Genomic DNA, 24,123 nt, shown 5'->3' with positions numbered 1-24,123 from the left:
CAACGTCAACCCACACTTGACATTGCACATTTACACCTATGTTTTGCCGTGTTTGTTTTGTTTTTTTTTCCTCTTCAAGGTCTGTCAGTCTAGGTTCTAGATCTCCCTCACCGCAGCAAAAACATGTCTCGCACAACAGACCCTGTTGGCCACTGAGAGGACCTTGAGACATGGCTAAGTGTCGCAAAAAGACAGCCTCCTACCTAAGGCTGCTGAAACACTAAGGCATCAGAAACAGGACCAGCTGGATGACAACATAACAAGCCTCATGAGACAAGTCCCAAGTCAGAGGTACAGTCACAAAGAACTAGCCGAAATCACAGGCTCCTTAAGCCACACACTCATCACCACCCTCAAGCTGAGCGACAGGCAAGCTGCCCATCTCCAGCAGGAGCTAACACGCAAACAACGACGCGTCGAGCAGCTAGAACTGGGAGGCTCAGAAATGATAGGAAAGGCCCGATGAGGTGGAACAAGGCGCCAAGGAAGAGATCAACAGGCTAAAAGAAACCCTAGCAGCTACTATACAAGAAATGGAACAAGTCAAGTCGGACTACGCTGATCTCTCCAACAGGCTATAGTATGCGGAACAGCTCCTGGAAAAGGCAAAGGCCGACTTCACGGACAAGAACGTCAGAATTAAAAGCCCTAGAAACTCACCTGGATGAGTCAAGAAACGAGATCAGCCGACTAACACGACACCTGGACTACAGCAAAGAGGAGCCCGACAGCTTCAGAGAGGAACTCAGACATGCCTACGAGCTACACCCTGATACTCCAAGGACACGACGCTCACCAGGCTCACCCCTGTCAAGCATGCCCGGGTCCCCTGTTCCTGGACTGACACGTGATAAAAAGGGGGAGGGGCAGCACTAAAACATTCACCAGCTCCCTTTGAAGAACTTTTACGTCACGACGAAGCTAAAAGACACTGCTCCAGCCAGCCACAGATCATCGCATGGCTTGGACCTCAAAGACCTCAACAAGCTCGCCAGGAACATTGGCAAATTCACCCAAGTGTGCCAGGTAGCCAGGATGTCCAAGCTTATCTACAAGATATTGATTTCCACCTGGAAAATAGACCCGATGTCACTGACAAAGATAGACTCTATTTGCTCCGAACAACATCCAGCTCTGAAGTGCGCAGCTTCTTGGACCGGCAGCCTGCCCACACAAAGACTGGTTACCACCTGCTCAAAGAAGCCCTCATCAAAGAATTTACTGAACCTGAGTCAGAACAAGGACTAGAGGCTGACCTAGAGATGAAACAAGGTTGTCACGAATCTCCTCAAGCCTACTACAACCGACTCAGACGAACATACTTTGGAACTCGCAACGAACAGAACATGGAGGAGGATGTGAATTTCAAAAAACTCTCTTCCTGAGAAACCTTCATCCTGGGGTAAGCCACCATCTTGCATCTTTGTATGTCCACGGACAATGAGAGCTCAACACTTGCGAACAGTGGTGGACAAAGTACACAAATCAAGTACTTAAGTAAAAGTACAGATACATGTAATAAAATATTACTCCAGTAAAAGTAAAAGTACTCCTTTTTTAATTTTACTTGAGTGTTATATGTACTTAAGTAAAAAAGTACTGATAGGTAGATTTATTTTGCAATTTTATATAGGCTACTTAATTTAATTTTATATTAGCACATATTTTTTATAATCCTACTGCTCAAAATACCCAAGATTTTCCCAAATAACCACTATATAGAGTGAAGATATATTTTTGTTGTTGATATGGACTACGTTGACGAGAGTGATGTAGTAATGTTCACTGTGAAGCTTACACTGCGATGTACCTGAGAGAAAACAGATCTGACCATCTGATCTTCACCAGGAAGAAAAAAAAGTGTTTTAAAGTTTGTTGTTTTACAGAACATCACAGTTATATATGACATGAGAATAAGGCCCGAAGTTAAGAAAACATTTTAAAGGGGTCATATGATGCTGCTAAAAAGAACATTATTTGGTGTATTTGGTGTAATGAAATGTGTTTATGTGGTTTAAGGTTAAAAAAAAACCACATAATTTTCCACATAATATACATTATTGTTTTTCTCCTCTATGCCCCACCTTTCTGAAATGCATCGATTTTTACAAAGCTGATCTTTCTGAAAAGTGAGGTGTGCTCTGATTGGCCAGCTATCCAGTGCGTTGTGATTGGCCAAATGTTTCAAACTCTGATGGAAATGTTACACCCCTCAACCTATACTGTTATGTCGTGTCCCGGTCAGAAACACCGGCAAGACAGGTAAAAAAACAATAAAACCCCTTTACCAAACGAGGTGTTTGTTGAATTGAGTGAGTAATTACTGATTTTATTGATTTTTATTGTGTGTTTTTATGTGTTTTTTTGCGTTTCGTTGCATATCGCAATAAAACCATGTCTGCATTTGTGATCAGAGAAACAACAAACAACAAGTTCTATTCTACACTGCTCAAAATTCACGTTTGAATCATCAGTGACAAATCCTTTACATATGTAAACCTACTTGCATACTGTGAGTCAGAAGTGCCAGACCGTCCTTGCAAAGAGTGAGGAACGGCCCGCGGCTTGAGTGAGGAACAGCCGAGGGCTTGAGTAAGGAACGTCCCACGGCTTGAGTGAGGAACAGCCGATGGCTTGAGTAAGGAACATCCCGCGGTTTGAGTGAGGAGCAGCCGAGGGCTTGACGCGGCTTGAGTGAGGAACAGCCGAGAGGAACGGCCGGCGGATTCGACGAAGGAGCAGCAGGGGCTCGCGGCAACCACATGTGACGACTCCGGGCTGGACTCAGCTTCGTCCACGGTGAGTGCGGAGTTGATGTATTTCCTCAGCAACCAGCACGGATCAGCTCGCTACAGCGAGAATAAAAGGTATGCCTTCTTTTTTTTTTGAGTGAACATCTGGGCAGCATTATGCAAATCTTTCCACATACTGATGTAGACGTGGGAGCTTGTTTAAACAAGCTGTTTTTAGGAGGGCGTAGGCGAGTCTTAACTTTGATAAAGAATATCTCTTTGGATTTGATACTTTAGTCTTTGCAACTTTAAAGATCTTATTTATGCACCAAGAGCTTGTAAGACTCCAAAGAGAAAGGAACAATTTAAATTGCATCATATGACCCCTTTAAGGAAATTTATGAAGAGATTGTTTGTATGAATAGAGAGAGGAAGGATTTATTTTGATTGATTTGTATGATTTATGGAAAATAATGCCCCCAGGGGGCATCACTTCCCACTTTGATAATTACTGTGGTTACCATGTTCTGAACATCTCTCATCCTTTCTTTTCCGCCCAGATGTAAAATATCTAGGTGGTTGAATAAAATCCCAGGTGTGTTATATAGAAAAATTACCTTAACTTAGCACCAGCAAGCTTGTTAGCTAGACGGTTAGCATCAGCTAACAATATTTACTTATTTTCAGTATGGTTATGAATAAATAATCATATCCGTCTACTCGGCTAGTTAATCCAAACAATATGAAATTTATACTGTTGATAGACAATATAAAAACAGACGTCACATAGGGCTAAATGCGTAGCATTTTAAATTAAACTGTTAATGTTATGTCAGCGAGGGATTTGAGTTATTTTTTATTTAATCTGTTATTTTTTATGTTTCCTTTTTTTACCTAAACGCTGATGTGTATGCATTCAAGCATTTCAGTGGGCTTAAATAGATCACCCTTTACAGCAGATTTAGTTCATAAACAACTTTTGACCTAAATATGATTTTCAGTTACAATAATTAATCCTAAAATTCGACATTAGTAACTTACTTTTAGCAGCATCAGTCGCGCGCGCGCTCGAGATCTCCCGGTTCTTACTACTGAATTCAGTTCACATCAGTCGCGCGCGCTCACGAGATCTGCCGGTTCTGAGTTGTCGACTCGAAAACAGCTGCAATCGAATCATTCTAATTCTTGAATGAATAGTTTATTGCGATTTGCGAACCGATTTAAAAGGTTCATTGAAAAGAATCGTTTAGTTCTTGAATCAGACACCGCTTCTGCGTCTCGGAGAACATGATATACAGGTGCTGGCCATATAATTAGAATATTAGATTAGATTAGATTCAACTTTATTGTCACTGCACATGTAAGGTACAAAGGCAACGAAATGCAGTTAGCATCTAACCAGAAGTGCAATAAGCAGTAAGTACAGAATATACAAGGTCTACAATATGTACAATAACTATACAGATAAGTATTATGGACATAATTTACAGATTTTAAATTTAAAATACTATCAGCATGATATACAGATAGGTGTACTATGAACATACTATACAGATGGAATATGTGAAAGTGTATGTACACTATATGCAGAACTATGAACATAATTTACACTATTGCAATGGAAAGTGAAGTGCATAGAAAATATTTCAGTGTGCAAATGGGTTATTCTGTGTATCTGGATGAACAGACAGTAGTGCAAGTAATAACAAGTTTACTGTTTTTGCTTGTTGTAAATAAATAATAATAAATAAATCGGGCAGATGTGATGAAGTGGGGGAGGAGTCTGTGTGTATGGTGTGGGGGGTGTCAGAGGGCAGAGTTCAGCAAGGAGACAGCTGTAGGGGAAAAAGCTGTTCCTGGATCTGCTGGTCCTTGTCCTGAGGCTCCTGAAGCGCCTCCCGGAGGGCAGGAGGTTAAACAGTCCATGGTCAGGGTGAGAGGAGTCCTTAAGAATGCTGCGAGCTCTACGTAGACAGCGTTTTCTCTGGATGTCCTCAATAGCAGGGAGTGGTGTTCCTGTGATGCGTTGGGCAGTTTTCACCACCCTCTGCAGTGCTTTGCGGTCAGCCACCGAGCAGTTCCCATACCAGACTGTAATACAACTGGTAAGGATGCTCTCGATCGCACACCGGTAAAAGTTCACCACTATGGCTGAAGACAGTTGGTTCTTCTTCAGTGTTCTGAGGAAGAAGAGGCGCTTGGTGAGCCTTCTTGACCAGGCTGGAGGTGTTTGTGGTCCAGGACAGGTCCTCCATGATGGTGGTTCCCAGGAAGTTGAAGCTGGAGACACGTTCAAACAACCATCCCGTTAATGTGGATAGGGTCATGCGTGATTCCTTTCTTCTTCCTGAAGTCCACAATGAGCTCCTTTGTCTTACTGGTGTTAAGGAGCAAGTTATTGTCAGCGCACCATGTGGCCAGGTGCTGTACCTCTTCCCTGTAGGCAGTCTCATCGTTGTCACTGATGAGGCCAATCACCGTGGTGTCGTCTGCAAACTTAATGATGGAGTTGGATCCATGCACAGGCTTGCAGTCGTGGGTGTAAAGGGAGTAAAGGAATGGGCTCAGCACACAGCCCTGTGGTACGCCAGTGTTGAGTGTGATTGTGGTGGAGTGGGTGTGGCCTGACCTAACATGCTGAGGCCTGTTAGTCAGAAAGTCCATGATCCAGTTGCAGAGGGAGGTATTAATGTCCAGGTCTCCAAGTTTTGTGGTCAGCTTGGAGGGAATGACGGTGTTAAATGCTGAACTAAAGTCAACAAACAACATCCTAACATATGTGTTGTTATTGTCCAAGTGTGTGAGTGCAGAGTGCAGCACTGTGCATACTGCATCCTCTGTGCTCCTATTTCTGCGGTAGGCAAATTGATGTGGGTCCAGTGTGGGTGGGAGGCAGTCTTTGAGGTGTGTTAGGACCAATCGCTCAAAGCACTTCATAATGATGGGTGTGAGTGCTTCGGGGCGATAGTCATTCAGGCACATCAGTGGAGGAGTGTTTCGGTACTGGCACAATGGATGTGGACTTAAAGCATGTTGGCACAGTTGCTTGGGTGAGGGACAGGTTGAAAATGTCTGTGAAGACCCCAGCAAGCTGCTCTGCACATGCTCTAAGCACACGTCCAGGAATACCGTCCGGGCCGGCAGCCTTGTGTGCAATGCAGTGTGGACATCTGAGGAGGTGAGTTTGAGGGGTTGGTGATCTGCTGAGTGTGTGGTTTTGGTGGCCGTCTCCTTGCTGTCGCTGTTGAAGCGAGCATAAAAGTCATTTAGCTCGTTAAGGAAGGAGACGTCCGTGACCGTTGGAGCGGAGTTGCTTGGCTTGTAGTCAATGATGACCTGGATGCCCTGCCACATGTGTCGGGGGTCAGAGTTGGAAAAGTTTTCCTCTACCTTCAGCTTGTAGCAGTACTTGGCCTTTGTGATGCCCCTTTTCAGGTTAGCCCTGGATTTACTGTAGGCCTGAGTGTCATCTGACCTGAAGGCAGTGTTGCGGGCTTTCAGCAGAAGTCGCACCTCCTTGTTCATCCATGGCTTCTGATTAGGTATGTTGTGTTCTGTTTTTCAGTTGTAACATTGTCAATGGTGGTGTTGATGTGATTCAGTACAGAGGAGGTATAGATGTCGATGTCCGTGTGAGAGCCAGAGGCAGCCTGAGAATCAAACATACTCCAGTCTGTGTGTATAAACCTGTCCTGAAGTAAAGAGTCTGCTCCAGTTGGCCACACTTTGATGGTCCTCACTGATGGCTTCACACAGTTGATGAGGGGTGTGAATACTTAGGGGTGAGAAACATAGAAAGGTGATCAGACTGTCCGAGGTGGGGGAGGGGGGGCGCGATGTAGGCTCCATCAATGTTTGTGTAAACATGATCCAAAGTTTTGTCTCCTCTGGTGTGGCAGGGAAAAATGGCTGGTGAAATTTGGGGAGCACTGTCTTTAATTTGCAGTGATTAAAATCACCGGCGACAATAAAAGCAGCCTCCGGGTGAGCAGTCTGTTGTTTACTAATGGCTGCATGAAGTTCGTTCAAAAGAAAAAAAAAAAAAAAAGCAAGCTTGGCATTAGCATCCGGTGGAATATAGACTGCAGTTATTATGGTGGAAGTGAACTCCCGCGGCAGATAAAAAGGTCTACATTTAACCATGAGAAACTCTAGGTTAGCTGAGCAGTGACTCCCAACAATGACAGTGTTCGTACACCAAGCTTTGTTGACATAAATGCACAATCCGCCGCCTCTTGTCTTGCCGGAGTCAACTGCTGTCCTATCTGCCGGAGCGTGTAGCGTCTGGCTAGCTCAATACCATTATCGGGTACGTCGCTGTGTAGCCATGTTTCTGTTGAAAACCATGACATTGCATCCCAAAAGTCTACTTACTGTGGGTGATGTGAAGTCGTAACTCATCCATTTTGTTCACCAGTGACCGCACATTAGCGAGGAAAATGCTCGGTAAAGAGAGCCGGAGCGGTGTTAGCTTTAGCTTAGCTCTTAGACCTCCGCGCTTCCCCCGCCTTTGTTTATGATCTCGACGCCGCCTGCGAGCACTTCCACCCACAACGGGTAGAGTGCGTAGCCTCGGGTGTTCTGGAGATCTCAGGGATGAGTCGAAGATTGGTGATAAAACTGTTGGAAAAGTCCACACCAATATCCAAAAGCTCCTGTCGGGTGTATGATGTTAAAGCAAAGCTGTTCAGTATGAACAGACCCGAGATGAGCAGGAATAATACTGCAAAATTGCAAAAACTGGAGAGACGCTGAGCCTCGCGATGTGTACGCGCCACCATCTTGGTCTTGGAATATCACCAAAAAGTTGATTTATTTCACCAATTCCATTCAAAAAATGAAACTTGTATATTATATTCATTCATTACTGTTACATTAAGTGACTTTTAGTTTTCCTTATTTGGTCTTTTTCCTGTTCTTGTTTTGTTAATTGATTAATCCCCACCTGTCTCCATTTCCCTGATTACCTCCTGTGTGCTTAAATACCCCTGTCTGTTTAGTTCTTCCTCGTCCGTGATTGATGTAGTATTGTTGTCTCCTGATTTGAGCTAAGTTTATGTTGGATGTGCCCTTGTTCCTCCGCGATCATTAAAAGAAACCCTTTGTATATTTTCTTCCTCGTTCGCCTTCATTTCACACCAGCTAAACGGTAACAGAATCACGGACCCAAACAGTTTAGCTGCGTTTTTCTTTTTTGTTTTTTTTTTTGTTTTCCCCCCTCTCGGAATGGATATCCCAGCAGTCCAACTCCTGTGCCTGGAGCAACTGGACCGTTCGCTGGAGGACCATACTAGGGTCTTTCTCGATCTGGCGTGCCTTACCCACTTCCCCTACCAGCAAAACGGTCCCCAGAGAGGATTTTGCCACTTTCGTGGAGTGGGTGCTGGAGAAAAATGGATCCCCATTTACCATCTGCACCGCCGAAGAGGATATCTCCAGTCCCACTCCCCGATTCAGAGACCAGCCAGCCGCCATCCCGCTGCACGGAGCTAGAGCCCACCGCAGCCCCAGAGCCCGAGCCAATCACCGACAGGGAGCAGGAACTCGAGGGAGCGCGACTGACCCAGGTGTGTGAGCCGGCAACACCGTGCGTTGTGGGACCACTGGTGGAGATCGAGGGCGTGGAGGAAAGCCCTGACCACACTCCTGCGACTGAGAGTGAGCTGCATTTGGTTTCTGGGAAGTATAAAGAGGAATTAATGGACCTTATAGACTGGTTTGGGAGGCAATTCCCGAAACTCCTGGGTTCTCCGCTGGTTCCGTCCAGCCCTGACCCTCCTGTGTTCCCTCCCAACCTCCCTCTTCCACCTCCTACTAGACCTGTTAGTTCCTCTGCTTCTCTTCCGCTGGTTCCGTCCAGCCCTGATCCTCCTGTTTCTCCTCTGGTTCCGCCCAGCCCTGACCCTCCTGTTTCTCCACTGGTTCCATCCAGCCCTGACCCTCCTGTTTCTTTTTCTCTCCGCTGGTTCCGCCCAGCCCTGACCCTCCTGTTTCTCCGCTGGTTCCGCCCAGCCCTGATCCTCCTGTGTTCCCTCCCAACCTCCCCTCTCTCCCCCGCCTCCTCCTCGACCTGTCAGTTCCTCTGCTCCTCTTCCGCTGGTTCCGCCCAGCCCTGACTGTCAGTTCCCTCCGCTGGTTCCGTCCAGCCCTGTTCCTCCTGTTTCTCCGCTGGTTCCGTCCAGCCCTGACCCTCCTGTGTTTCCTCCCATCCTTCATTTCACACCAGCTAAACGGTAACAATTACACACAGACTGATATATTTCAAATGTTTATTTCTTTTAATTTTGATGATTATAACTGACAACTAAGGAAAATCCCCAATTCAGTATCTCAGAAAATTAGAATATTACTTAAGACCAATACAAAGAAAGGATTTTTAGAAATCTTGGCCAACTGAAAAGTATGAAAAATGAAAGTATAAGCATGTACAGCACGCAATACTTAGATGGGGCTCCTTTTTTGCCTGAATTACTGCAGCAATGCGGTGTGGCATGGAGTCGATTTAACGACCATTTCTACAGCGTGTTATGAGAGCCCAGGTTGCTCTGATAGTGGCCTTCAGCTCTTCTGCATTCTTGGGTCTGGCATATTGCATCTTCCTCTTCACAATACCCCATAGATTTTCTATGGGGTTAAGGTCAGGCGAGTTTGCTGGCCAATTAAGAACAGGGATACCATGGTCCTTAAACCAGGTACTGGTAGCTTTGGCACTGTGTGCAGGTGCCAAGTCCTGTTGGAAAATGAAATCTGCATCTCCATAAAGTTGGTCAGCAGCAGGAAGCATGAAGTGTTCTAAAACTTCCTGGTATAGGCTGTGTTGACCTTGGACCTCAGAAAACACAGTGGACCAACACCAGAAGATTACATGGTACCCCAAACCATCTGTGGACTGTGGAAACTTTACACTTGACCTCAAGCAACGTGGATTGTGTGCCTCCCCTCTCTTTCTCCAGACTCTGGGACCCTGATTTCCAAAGGAAATGCAAAATTTACTTTCATCAGAGAACATAACTTTGGACCACTCAGCAGCAGTCCAGTCCTTTTTGTCTTTAGTCCATTCAGACGCTGTCTGTTGTTCAAGTGTGGCTTGACACAAGGAATGCGAAAGCTGAAACCCATGTCTTGCATATGTCTGTGCGTAGTGGTTCTTGAAGCACTGACTCCAGCTGCAGTCCACTCTTTGTGAATCTCCCCCACATTTTTGAATGGGTTTTTGTTTCACAATCCTCTCCAGGGTGCGGTTATCCCTATTGCTTGTCTACTTTTTTCTACCACATCTTTTCCTTCCCTTCACCTCTCTATTAATGTGCTTGGACTCAGAGCTCTGTGAACAGCCAGCCTCTTTTGCAATGACCATTTGTGTCTTGCCCTCCCTTGTGAAAGGTGTCAGTGGTCGTCTTTTGGACAACTGTTAAGTCAGCAGTCTTCCCCATGATTGTGTAGCCTACAGAACTAGACTGATAGACTATTTAAAGGCCTTTGCAGGTGTTTTGAGTTAATTAGCTTATTAGAGTGTGGCACCAGGTGTCTTCAATATTGAACCTTTTCACAATATTCAAATTTTCTGAGATACTGAATTTGGGATTTTTCCTTAGTTTTCAGTTATAATCATCAAAATTAAAAGAAATAAACATTTGAAATATATCAGTCTGTGTGTAATGAATGAATATAATATACAAGTTTCACTTTTTGAATGGAATTAGTGAAATAAATAAACTTTTTGATGATATTCTAATTATATGACCAACACCTGTATTATAAGGAGTAACGATATGTTTTATGAAATGTAGTGAAGTAAAAAAGTACGATCTTATGCTTTGGAATGTAGTGAAGTAAAAGTAAAAGTTACTCAAAATAAAACTACTCCAGTAAAGTACAGATACTTAAAAATGCTACTTAAGTACAGTAACGAAGTAATGCTACTCTGTTACTGACCACCACTAGATTGCATTGGCACCCCCATTTGTCGGCTGTCAACGTCACTATTTGACACTTTTTCTTTGATGATGAATCAGTCAGGCCGACGGCCGTTTGATGGACGACCGTTCTGGACTTCTCCAGAACCTCCAGATGGCCAGTCCACCCCTGATCGCAGGACTGATCTGAGCCACACACTTCTCAACAATCAGTCCTCAAGCTTTCTGCCAGCTGTGCTTTCATTGCTAAACATGACCCAGCTTTTGGCCATCAATGCCAGCCTGAGGCAACATCAGGCCAAGATCATAGCAAGGTGTTTCATTATTTACATGTGTACCAGTGCATGCAAGAGCTGCAGTTCACTTAACGGCCAGCGGTCTCGCTAAAGGCTTTCTGAATTCTACATGTTCAGATAGACAAAAAATTATTGATTTTTGAGTAATTTTTCTCTTGAATCAAACATTCGTCGTGGACCTGTTTATTTGATGGTTGAGGGTTGGGGATAAAATGGCTAGCTGCTAGTTTTGGTTTATTGAGTTTATTTAAAAAAAGATTTTTTGACTAATTAACCAAGTTGGTGTTGGCCATTGGGTGTTGAAGAAAAGTGTGTACAGTGTGGTCAGAGCAAGCTTGACTTCCTCTGATTGATGTGGGATAAGTTTTTTTCTTCTTCTTCTTCTTGTCTTTGCTTCAGAGCTGCAGCATACTTCATTTTCAGTGTTGTGTGGAGGGACAAAAGGCTTCATTATTTTTATCTGGTTTATTCACTGCAACAACATGAAGATCCTTCAGCTTCAGCTCTGTGAGTTTATGATGTGTATTTACTTGTAATGTGCTTTGACATAAATTGTTTGGTTTTATAGATTCACAGTGTTTTAAAGCAGGTAGTCTTAATCATGATGTTTATGTTTTGTTTTGTTTTTTTATAGATGTATTAATCTGTTGTCAGTATGCAGTAGGAGATCTATTAACTGATTTGGGATCAAATGTGACCATAAACTGTGATCTTGATTTAAAATGAGGTTTATTGATCAGTATGCAGTGTCAGATCTATTAACTGATCTGGGATCAAATGTACATCTGCTACAACATCACCTTTTTACCCTAATAAAACATTCAGAAAGAAATATTCATTGCAGTTTAAACATCGTCTGGTTATTAATAATGTGACTGCTGATGAATTAGGAGTTTATTACTGTATGAACACAGAAACACCTCCAAAACTCAGCAACAGCACCAGAATATACTTCACTGGTGAGTTCATTTACTCCTTAATAATTGTGATTATTTACTTTTCATTATTTGTTATTTATTACTTTTTTATACACGCCATCATAGTTCTCCCTCGTTCCAGAGATTAATGTGCTCCAGTAAAAGACTGACAGTAACAGACTGAAAACTTTCTTTACAGAAGCAGCTCAACTAACTGAGTGTCACAATCATACAGTTTATGAGTTTATTGATCAGAATCAACACAATATCAGATTACCATCATCATATCTGCTCTGATGAACGGACTTCTGCTCATACTGCTGATCGGTGAGTTTTTATTCTTATTGTTCTAAAAATGATCAAATTAAATACACATTAGGGTAAAAAATATTAATATAATGCTGTTCTCTGTAGGTGAAGCTTTTATTTGGTTGTTTGTTTATTTATTTATTTATTTATTTATTTTGTCTCCATACTGTATACAGTTGAGGTCAAACGTTTACATCCCCCTTTCAGAATCTATAAAATGTTAATTATTTCATCAAAATAAGAGGGATCATACAAAATGTATGTTATTGTTTATTAGTGACCTGAATAAGATTTTTCACATAAAATATGTTTACATAAAGACCACAAGAGAAAATATAGTTAAATAGTTGTTTTATAAAAATGACACCGTTCAGAATTTTATATATGCTTGATTTTAATACTGTGTTGTTACCTGAGCTGTTTTTATATTTATTTATTTTTGTATTTTATTTTTTTGATAATTGTTCATGAGTCCCTTGTTTATCTCGAACGGTTTAAACTGTGTGCTGTTCTTCAGAAAAATCTTTCAGGTACCACAAATTATTTGGTTTTCCAGCATTTTTGTGTATTTGAACCCTTTCCAACAATGACTGAATAATTTGAGATCAATCTTTTCACACTGAGGACAACTGAGGGACTTATGTGCAGCTATTACAGAAGGTTCAAACTGTCACACGCTCATCGCTCATTGATTCTCCAGAAGAAAAAACATGCATTAAGAGCTTTTGAACAGAATGGAGATGTGTACTTTTCTCTTATTTTGCCTATATATATATATATATATATATATATATACACACGGAGCCCCGCACATGACATGCAAGAAAAAATAAATAAATTGTGCGCACGATTTAGCAAATCGAGGGAATGCAATAGTAAATCAACGGAACGCAATAGTAATCATGTGCATGTTTTAGTACATTGAGGGAACGAATTAATAAATTGTGCGCACGATTTAGCCTACTATTTTTTCCTGCATGCCATGTGCGGGGCTCATATATACGTATATATATATATATGTGATGCAGTACTAAATAAAAAATAACATGTATTTTGTACGATCCCTCTTATTTTGGTAAAATAATTAACATTTTGCATGTATTTTGTACGATCCCTCTTATTTTGGTAAAATAATTAACATTTTGCAAATACTTGTCACGCTATGTTGATCACAAACAAATGAAGATGAAGAATAAATTCTCTGTTTCTTTCTTAGTTTCTGCTGCTGGAAAAACAGAACGGTTGGAAAAACACATTCATAATGCTGATCTGCAGACAAAAGTTATATATCAACCATAAGAACCAAACAAACTGTATCTGTAATGTAAAGTCAATTTCTATATGGTCACATTTTGAGGTATTGGCTTTTTTTTTTTTTTTTAATGGTCCTTACATTATTAAACATCAGTTAATCTTGCCGTGTTGATGTGTATTTCTTGATTTGTTTCAGTCAGAATTTGTCCTGGCATGAGTTTTTCTGTTATAATGTTATTGACTTTATGAGTTTTTCTGTTATAATGTTATTGACTTTATGAGAGACCAGTGATTTGGTAGAAGGATAATTATCAGACATGAATGATTTGGTAGAAAATAAATAAATAAATAAATAGTAAGGTTTCATGTGAAATGACAAGAACTTTTTAAAAATATTTTCTTTCAGTAATCAGAGATAAAAATGACACATTCATGACTATTTATTTTATGTATTTTTATTTTGTATACTGTTACATTTAACAGATGCTGTGTCCTTATATCTTTTGACATATATATGTTTAAGTAAATGTATATGAACAGAGTTTAAGTAAATATATATGAACAGAGTTTAAGTAAATATATACTGTATGAACAGAGTTTAAGTTGATATATATGAACAGAGTTTAAGTAAATATATATGAACAGAGTTTAAGTTGATATATATGAACAGAGTTTAAGTAAATATATATGAACAGAGTTTAAGTAGATATATATGAACAGAGTTTAAGTAAATATATATGAACAGAGTTTAAGTAAATGTATATGAACAGAGTTTAAGTAAATATATATGAACAGAGTTTAAGTAAATATATATGAACAGAGTTTAAGTTGATATATATGAACAAAGTTTTAAGTAAATATATATGAACAGAGTTTAACAAGCGGGAACCCAGTGTGACTGTAGCTTTCTCTATTTCAGTTTTATCACGTGATAGAAAGTCTAAGGCCTTTTCAAGCTCAAGGGCAAACTCATCTAATCTGCGGCCTATAATGCATTTTTATAAGATTGATGTAAAGACACAAAGTACTGCCATCAAGTTAGCATTTTTTAAACATTCGCTCACTAAAAATGAATCATTTCTAATCAGTGACTTTATAACCACAAACAATCTGGATTTTATGTTTCTAAATGAAACATGGCTAGAAGACAGCTGCAGTGCAACAGTCCTCAATGAAGCAGCCCCTCCTAACTTTACTTTCATGAGTGTCTGCAGGACTGTTAGGAGAGGTGGAGGTGTAGCTGCTCTATTTAAAGATGTCTATCAATGCAAGCAAATGTCATTTGGTCAGTACTTGTCTTTTGAATATCTATGGATTGTGCTGAAAGGTGCTCCACGCATTCTGGTTATCATTATTTACAGGCCTCCAAAATACTCTCCAGCCTTTGTTGAAGAGGTCACAGAAATGCTATCAATGATTTCCTCAGAGTTTGACTGTTTTGCTATTGCAGGGGATTTTAATATTCACTCACCTAAAACCCTCGGATCCATCCAGGGCCAGACATGGATTTTCCCAAAGGCGGAGCGGGTGCCAAAGGGTTTCCCCCGCCCTCGGTCAGAGATCCTCCTCAAGGAATCCGTAAGGAGGGCTGTCGCGAGGAGACTATTGGGGGGAACCGGGTCCAGGGGGCCAATAGGGCCCACTAAAAACCTTTTTTCTCCCCCCCCGGACTTTGACAGTGTTTTGGGGAGAAGGCTCACGGGGGGGAAAACGCAATTTGGTGGGGCCCCAGGGCCCAGCTGTGTGCCAGTGCGCCCCGTGAAAAGAGTTCCTTGGTGGGGAAGAAAAAACGGAGTGACGGTCTCTGGAGAAGCAAAGGGGGCTACCTGAGCGCCCCGCCCCTTCCCCAATAAGCTGGCCTAGGGGGGATCGCCTTCTCTGGGAGCTTTGCCGAACCCCATCGGAGATCGACATCTGGTCAGGGGACCCCACGGGAACCCACTGGTACGCTTTTTGAAGGGGGCCCCAGCGCGCCCCGTGGGTTACTCCTCGGATCGGAGATGAAGGGGGGGGTCCCAGGGGGTTGTTCCCTGCGGGGTTTGCCCCATTGAATCCTAAAACCCCCGGTGTTTTGTGGAAGGGGTTCTCTTTGTGGGGCCCCCAGAACGACCCCCAGATCGTGGAACGGGACCCCCCCCTTTTTTTTAAAGGGAAAGCGGACCCCGGTTTCGCGTCCGAATGGAATCTTCCCACAGGGGAAAGACTACCCACAAAAAGTACCTCGATGTTTGCCCAGAAGTGGGACTTCGGCCACACCCGTTGCCGGGTAACGACCGCACCCAAACAAAGGGTAAAACCCGCATATTATAAGGCGTCCGTCGTCTTTACAAAAGCCCCCATGAAACTTTTTAGAGAAATTTCCCTTTGGGAAAAATGTCTTTGTGGGGCGCATGGGGAATGGCCGCTTGCAACACAAAAGGGGTGTGCGCCTGAAGGGGGCAACCCCTTTGCCTCTGGAAGACCACCGTGAAGCGCCATCCGCCAACGCTCGGCCCGAAGCGAAAAGCGGTATGCGCCCTGCTCCCTTATTATATCACGCTTTGAGAGGGGCAGCGGGATCAATAATTGCAGCCAGGCATGGTCTTTATTTTACACCAAAGTAGATTGGTCTTCAAGCGTACCTTTTTCGTCGGTAAAACCGGGGGGGTGGAGTGACCCGCGAAAGGGAAACAAATAACAATTCCTCAATTATCTCATGATGTTTTCGGTTTCTAAAATGGAAAGTTTTACGAAAGTATGGCACCATAGTTTCAGGATTTCTACTATATCGCTTATTTAATTAGATTAATCATACGGGAACGGGCATTGCATTTAAACGCACTGGTTGCACCCCGGCCCTGTTTATTTCAGTCCCCACGGTAATTCCTCTTAGTTACACTTGACATTTACTTTTTATTTTTAAAAAAAAACTTTAAACCCTGCAACAAAAAGTTGTAATTGTTTTCTTCACAACAATGGACAAAAACCAGCGCCCAGGAAGATGCAACACTTCTAGTTGAGTGACCTCGCAACCTGAACGGGCAGGGCACTCCCTGTGCCTGATAAGCCAGGGCTATGGCATCCACAATTCAGTGGGCCATCCTCTGCTTAGAGACGGCATTCCCCTTCTGTCGGCCTCCGTTACAGACAAAGAGCTGATCTGAGGTCCTGAAGCTTTGTGTCCGGTCTACGTAGCATCTCAATGCTCGGATGGGACAGAGAAAAGCTAGGGCTGGGTCTGCCTCCTCCGGGGGCAGCGCTTGCAGGTTCACCACTTGGTCTTTCAACGGTGTATTTGGAGATTTGGGGTGGTAGCCGGGCTGGGACCTCAGGATTGCCTGGGAGTCAGCCGGCCCAAACTCTAGGCACGAATCGTCAATCGAAAATGCGTGCTGGTCTTCTACCCTCTTGATGGAGGCCAGTGCAAGCAGGAGCAGAGTTTTCAATGAAAGAAACTTTGGCTCGACTGAATGCAAAGGCTCGAATGGGCCCTGCTGTAGTGATTTCAGCACCAGAGTCAGGTCCCAAGAGGGTATCGAGGGGGGCTGGGAATGATTTAACCTCCTGGCCCCTCTAAGGAACCTGATGACGAGGTTATGCTTACCTAAAGACTTCCCATTTATGGGGTCATGGTACACAGAAATAGCAGCAACCTGGACTTTGAGGGTGGAGGTAGACAGCCTTTGCTTCAGCTCTTGCTGCAGAAAGGAAAGCACGACCACAATCTGGCATCTTCGGGGGTCTTCTCGGCGAGAAGAACACCACTCTACGAACATGTTCCACTTAAAGGTGTAAGCGTGTCTCGTAGACTGTGCTTTTGCCGAAGTGATGGTGTTCACTACCTCCTGGGGTAGGTCACCTAGAACCTCCGTATCCCATCCAGGGACCAGACATGGAGTTTCCAAAGGTCTGGACGTGGGTGCCAAATGGTGCCCCGTCTCTGAGTCAGTAGATCCTTCCTCAGAGGAATCGGTCAAGGAGGGGCTGTCGCGAGGAGCACTAGTTCGGGGAACCAGGTCCGAGTGGGCCAATACGGCGCCCACTAGCAAGACTCGTTTCTCGTCCTCCCGGACTTTGCACAGTGTTTGTGCGAGAAGGCTCACTGGGGGAAAACGCATATTTGCGTAGGCCCCATGGCCAGCTGTGTGCCAGTGCGTCCCGTGCCAAGGAGTTCCCTTGGTCAGGGAGTAGAACAACTGGCAGTGAGCGGTCTCTGGAGAAGCAAACAGGTCTACCTGAGCGGCTCCGAACCCGTCTCCAAATCAGCTGGACCGTCAGGGGATGGAGTCGCCATTCTCCTGGGAGCATTGCTCGAGACAGCTCAGCGGAGATCGACATCTGGTCAGGGAGAGGCCCACTGGATACCACTGGTACGCTCTTTGAAGAGGGCCCAGCACGTTCCGTGGGTTACTCCTCTGGATCGGAGATGCAAGAGGAGTGATGGTCCCCAGAGGGTTGGTTCCCTGCGGGGTTTGCCACCATTGTAATCCTCAAACCGCCCGTGCTGTTGCTGGAAGTGGTTCTCTTCTGTCGGCCGCCAGAACGAGCCCCAGATCGCGACAACGGGACTCCGCCCCCTTTTTTGAAGGAAGTGGAGCCTGGTTCGCAGCTCCGAGATGGTCATCTTCCCCCAGTGGGAACATGACTCATCCACGAAAGCTACCTCAGCATGTTTGCCCAGACATGTGAGGCAGTGATCGTGACCATCACCCGTTGCCAGGTAACGACCGCACCCAGAAACGCACAGGTGAAACCGCATTCTTATAAGGACGATCCGTCGTCTTTACAAAGATGAACCCATGAAACTCTTTTAGAGAAATTTGCTCTTTAGGAAATGCTCTTTTAGTGCTGAGGCGCATAGGGGAATTGGCCGCTTGCAACACGACAGGGGGTAGTGCAGCCTGAAGTGTGCAATCCACTTGACTCTGGAACGACCACCGCTGAAGCGCCATCCTGCCAACGCTCGGCTCCGAAGCGAAAAGCTGGTATGCGTTGCACCTGCTGCCTTATTATACTCACGCTGTGAGCAGCGGCAGCTGGATGCAATAATTGCATGCCAATGTGCATTGGCTCGTTTAGTTTACACTCAAAGTAGATTGGTCTATCGAAGCGATATCCCATTTTCGTCGGTCACCGACGTGGCGTCGAGAGTGACCGACTGAAAGGGAACTAAAGTTTCGTTTGAGTGTGTCAGAGTGGTGGGGTAGTGAGTGTTCTACTGAAAGGGAACTTCTTACGAAAGTATGGCACCATAGTGTTACAGGATATTCTATCTATATCGCTCTATTTAATTATGCATTAATCATATCAGGTATGAACGGTCATTGACATTAAGTCGCACTGAGTTGCACTCCAGGTCCACTGTTTTATTTCAGTCCATCACGGTAATTCCTCTTAGTTACACTTCTGACATTTACTTTGCACTTTGAATTAAACTTTAACCACTGCAACAACACGTTGTTAATTGTTGTCTTCACAACAGATGGACAAATACATGAGTTTAAACTGATTTTGGTAGCTGTGGTTAGCAGTGCCACAATCCAACTGTGCCGGGGACAGCTGTCATTTGGCTGGATAGCGGCGGGTAGCCATGTAAATGATAATGCAACACTAACAAATTCAACCTAATCTCCAGGGATGAACGCTACACAGATCGGGCTACAACTAAAGAAATAACAGCAAAGGTTTTGCATGCTCTTTTAAAAAAAAAAAAAAAAAAAAAAAAAAACACCCATTGGGTTGAAATACTTACTGTAGTCAATTGGCGGGTGAAATGAGTGGTAAAAGTGATTATGGGTAAGAAGCGTGCGTTACGGTGCGTAACGTGACTGTAGGGGAATTTACAGTTATAACTCAAGGACCAGGTGTGTCGTAATGAAGACCAGGAGTCAGAGATGCGTTCAATTAATAATAATATTTATTGAGGAAAATAGTTTTGCAGTTTCATCAGCAGAAGTCCGCTTCAGTACTCTCAATGGAGTTCGTAGGCCGCTCTGCGTACAACTCAAAATCAACAACAATTATTGCAGTTTCAGAGAACTAATTGCGTCAAAGCGCTGGTCAGCAAAAATCTAATTGGTTCCAAAACCTAGATAAACTTATACAGTCTCCACAAATGGACATCAACATCTCAAGCATATCTCCAAACATGATTGTAGTGGGCATCAGCGCTGGCGAAGAAGACACCTCATCTCAGGTCCAGATGTCAGCAGAAAATGGTCTTCTCCCAAAGCATAGGTGCTGACACACACACATACACACAGAGCCCTTATCTTCATTTCAAGGTTTTCTAGCACTGACAAGTCTCTTATCATTACAGTTGGATACACACACATAATATGCAGACATTAATCTTGAGGAACAGAAATACAGGATAGAACCGGATTCTTAATATCTAGTGTACATTTCTAAATGTCACAGTTCTCTTCGTCCCTCGTAGTCTACGTAGCCGATAGGTCATCCTGACCCTTTAGCCTGGCCTTGTGACCCTAGGAGAAGGAATACACTCAACATGTGTTCATGCCTGTTACTCTTACCTCTTACCACTTCTAAAAGGATAATATATATGCACTCTTCTATCTATACAAGTATAGATGGCTTTTACTTATTTGGTTAAATCATCAAACAATCTTGGAGGTTAAATACTGATTAATAACTGGATTAATAGTTACATAATATATTAATGGAATAATTAATATAGAGAAGGAAGGATATGATCAGGGCGGAATCCACTTCATCCTCTCCTTCATGATGTATCGTTGGCGTGGTAACCACTGAAAGTTTTCTGATTTATAAGAATAATTATTAATAATATTCGATGCTATGACAGAAAATACATTTGAAAATAATAAAATATCGTAAAGGGTTTAATAACATAAAGGGAACAATCTATTTAACACAGCCTTGGGCCATTCTTTAAAACTACTCCATCTATAAATTGATAGTTATATCACAAACAATTTACTGTTATTTAGACAACAAAAATAGGAACAAATTCACTATAATAAATTATAAAAGGAGGACGTTTTGTAAACTAGAAAACAAAATTTACCGCCGCCCACTGTGTGACGTTGTTGAACCAGGGAATCCGTGTGTCCACCACGACAAATTAGCCTCATTGACTTTGTATGGGTGTTGTTTCCGTGGTGCCGATGTAACGGAGGCCTAGCGTACTAGCGACTGATGCTAGTGGCTGCAGTCATTTAGCCTCCTTGTTAGTGTGTCCGCCTCCCATGCCGGGTTCGAGGCCCACTCGGAGCGAGTGCGAGGTGTGGCAGTGAGGACCCGGGAGAGAGGGGTTACATTGGTGCTGTGACCCGGATGGGAGTGAGGTTTAGGGGGGTAAATGTAACGGAGGGCCACCAAGTAGGTGCTGTACATCTAATTATTTTCTGAAAACTCCACCAGCTTCTTGTTCTACCCCAAGTACTAATCTGGTGATTTTCATATCATTTTTACTGTATCGTTCTTAAATATTGCATGACAAATTCATAAAAATAGTACCCTTTTCACTCTATAGTCAAATTTTAAAATTCATAAAAATTAAATTGTTTTCTGCAAACTCCACCAGACTCTTGTTCTACATGTCCCCAAGTACCACTGTGGTCATTTTCATGTAATTTTACTGTATCATTCTTTAATAATTGCATGCTAAAATCATGACAAATAGTAGTACTTTTTTCACTCTATAGTCAAATTTTGAAAATTCATAAAAAAAAAATTACAATCTAATTGTTTTCATGCAAACTCCACCAGGCTCTTGTTCTACAAGTCCCCAGGTATGACTGTGGTGATTGTCATCTTACTTTACTGTATAATTGTTTAATAATTGCTTATCAAATCATGACCAATGCTATGTACTTTCTCACTGTAAATACATTTTAAAAATCCATAAAAAAGGAGAATTAAAATCAAATTGTTTTCTGCAAACTCCACCATATTATTATTCTGCATGTCCCCAAGTACTACTCTGGTGATTTCCATATCATTTTACTGTATCGATCTTTAATAATTGCATGCCAAAATCATGAAAAATAGTACCCTTTTCACTCTATAGTCAAATTTAGAAAATTCATAAAAACTTCAAATTAAATTGTTTTCTGCAAACTCCACCAGAATGTTGTTGTAAAATAGTACCCTTTTCACTCTATAGTCAAATTTAGAAAATTACTGTATCCATTGTTTAATAATGCATGCCAAAATCATGAAAAATAGTACCCTTTTCACTCTATAGTCAAATTTAGAAAATTAATTTAAAAAAAAAAATCAAATTTTTTCTGAAAACTCCACCAGATTCTTGTTCTACATGTCCCCATGTACCACTGTGGTCATTTTTTCATATCATATAACTGTTTCATTCTTTAATAATTGCATGCCAAAATCATAAAAAATAGTACCCTTTTCACTCTGTAGTCAAATTTGAAAATTCTGAAAAAATTAAAATCAAATTGTTTTTTGCAAACTCCACCAGACTCTTTTTCTACATGTCCCCAAGCACCATTGTTGTACACGTCCATACATACCACTGTATCATTCTTTAATAATTGCATGCCAAAATCATGAAACATCTTTTTCACTATAGTCATATTTGAAAATTCATTAAAAAAAAAAAAAAAAAAAATCTAATTGTTTTCTCCAAACTCCATTTTTCTTTATCATTCTTTAATTAGTTCATTTATTGAATCAACAATTCAACAAGTCCAAGTTCTATGGCATCATTCACATTTCAGAAGGATTTTCTTTACATTTTTCAGTGCAAATGTATTGAATATTAATCCACTGTGACATTTTTTTTAAAAGTAATGAAAATTGATTATAATTATTAAGTTGTAAAACATGAACATGGAACTGTACGTGGCAGGACTATTGAGATGCACAAGTAAGGCTTCTCGCAACTCATTATGGGACAAAAATGAAAGTGGAAATATATATCTTTTCAAGATTACAGGATTCAGAGAACTTAAAAAAAAATTAATTAATTACAACACTAGAATTTTCACTAGCTAAAAATGCCTTTGTCAATTAATTATTTTGCTGTAGTGTGTCAGTAGGAAATAGCAGTTTACATTTCCAAACATTTATTTTGACATTAATTGTAATAATCCACTGAAATTTTTGTCTGACAACAGCCAGTGCTTTACACAGAGATCTGATCTTATCATCATCCAGTCTGTCTGGGATGACATGAAGAAACAGAACAGACTGAGACAGACTCAATCCAGAAGAACTGTGGAAACGTCTCCAAGATACCACAGGAAACATACCTGCCAAGCAACCCAAAAAACTATTTGCTCACATCAAATGTTGATTTAATGTATTCATTAGAATATATATATATATATATATATACACACACACACACACACAGGTGCATCTCAATAAATTAGAATGTTGTGGAAAAGTTCATTTATTTCAGTAGTTCAACTCAAATTGTGATACTCGTGTATTAAATAAATTCAGTGCACACAGACTGAAAGTACTTTAAGTCTTTGGTTCTTTTAATTGTGATGATTTTGGCTCACATTTAAAAAAAAAACACCAATATCTCAACAAATTAGAATACTTCATAGGACCAATATAAAAAATAAAATAATTAATATACAAATTTTTTTAGTGAATTGTTGGCCTTCTAGAAAGTATGTTCATTTACTGTACATGTACTCAATACTTGGTAGGGACTCCTTTTTCTTTAATTACTGCCTCGATTCGGCGTGGCATGGAGGTGATCAGTTTGTGGCACTGCTGAGGTGGTATGGAAGCCCAGGTTTCTTTGACAGTGGCCTTCAGCTCATCTGTATTTTTTGGTCTCTTGTTTCTCATTTTCCTCTTGACAATGGCTCACAGATTCTCTATGGGGTTCAGGTCTGGTGAGTTTGCTGGCCAGTCAAGCACACCAACACCATAGTCATTTAAACCAACTTTTGGTGCTTTTGGCAGTGTGGGTAGGTGCCAAATCCTGCTGGAAAATGAAATCAGCTTCTTAAAAAAGCTGGTCAGCAGAAGGAAGCATGAAGTGCTCCAAAATTACAAATTTAACTATGAGGTTACTTATTCTCATAGTTACATCATCAAGCCTGGATCCATCAACATCGTCAATGGTCTGAGTTGATGACGCTTCTTGACACACTCGGTGGAGGTTTCTACGGCATGTGTTCATTTTGTAATTACAGAGAAAAATCTTCACTCCAAAAAGCATTGTGAGCATAATTTTATCATAAACCAGTTATACCTAAGGTCTCTACGGTCTACTCAGGCTCACAATGCTTTTTGGAAACGTGACCCACTAGCATAAAGTTGGCTTGATATTAGACGCTCGGTATTTGTAAATTCAGGGACCATCTCTAAAGTTTAAATACGATATTAGAATACACGTTTCTAATTCTAATAGTATTTTAAGAGAATAGCTTACAGTCACAAAACCAACTGTAAAGTGTTATTTTATGAGTCAGGTATATTCAGTAATATTTACATATGATTTGAATTTTTTTTATAAATATAAAATATCTAACGCATACCAATGTCGTAACCTTAGAGATGTATGGAGTTAATATAATGCCGCATATATATGCAAAAGAATAAAGTTTTGTAAAAGAAAATAATGTTTTGCAAATGAAAATAAAAGTATTGAGGAAAATAAATGTGCTTTTTGCAAACAAAAATAAAGGATTGCAAGTATTGAGGAAAATAAATGTGCTTTTTGCAAACAAAAATAAAGATTTGC

The 24,123-nt window shown here is 41.8% G+C and overlaps 1 pseudogene; it reads left to right on the top strand.

The window, feature by feature from the left end:
* Nucleotides 1-123: 123 nt before the first annotated feature.
* On the top strand, nucleotides 124-23,511 carry LOC122144979 (annotated as a pseudogene).
* The last annotated feature ends 612 nt before the right edge of the window (nucleotides 23,512-24,123 follow it).

This window comes from Cyprinus carpio, unplaced genomic scaffold (assembly GCF_018340385.1).
Source record: "Cyprinus carpio isolate SPL01 unplaced genomic scaffold, ASM1834038v1 S000006811, whole genome shotgun sequence".
Classification (NCBI taxonomy): Eukaryota; Metazoa; Chordata; class Actinopteri; order Cypriniformes; family Cyprinidae; genus Cyprinus; species Cyprinus carpio.
Note: the sequence above shows the minus strand (reverse complement) of the source record. Positions and strands in the feature narration are given on the sequence as shown.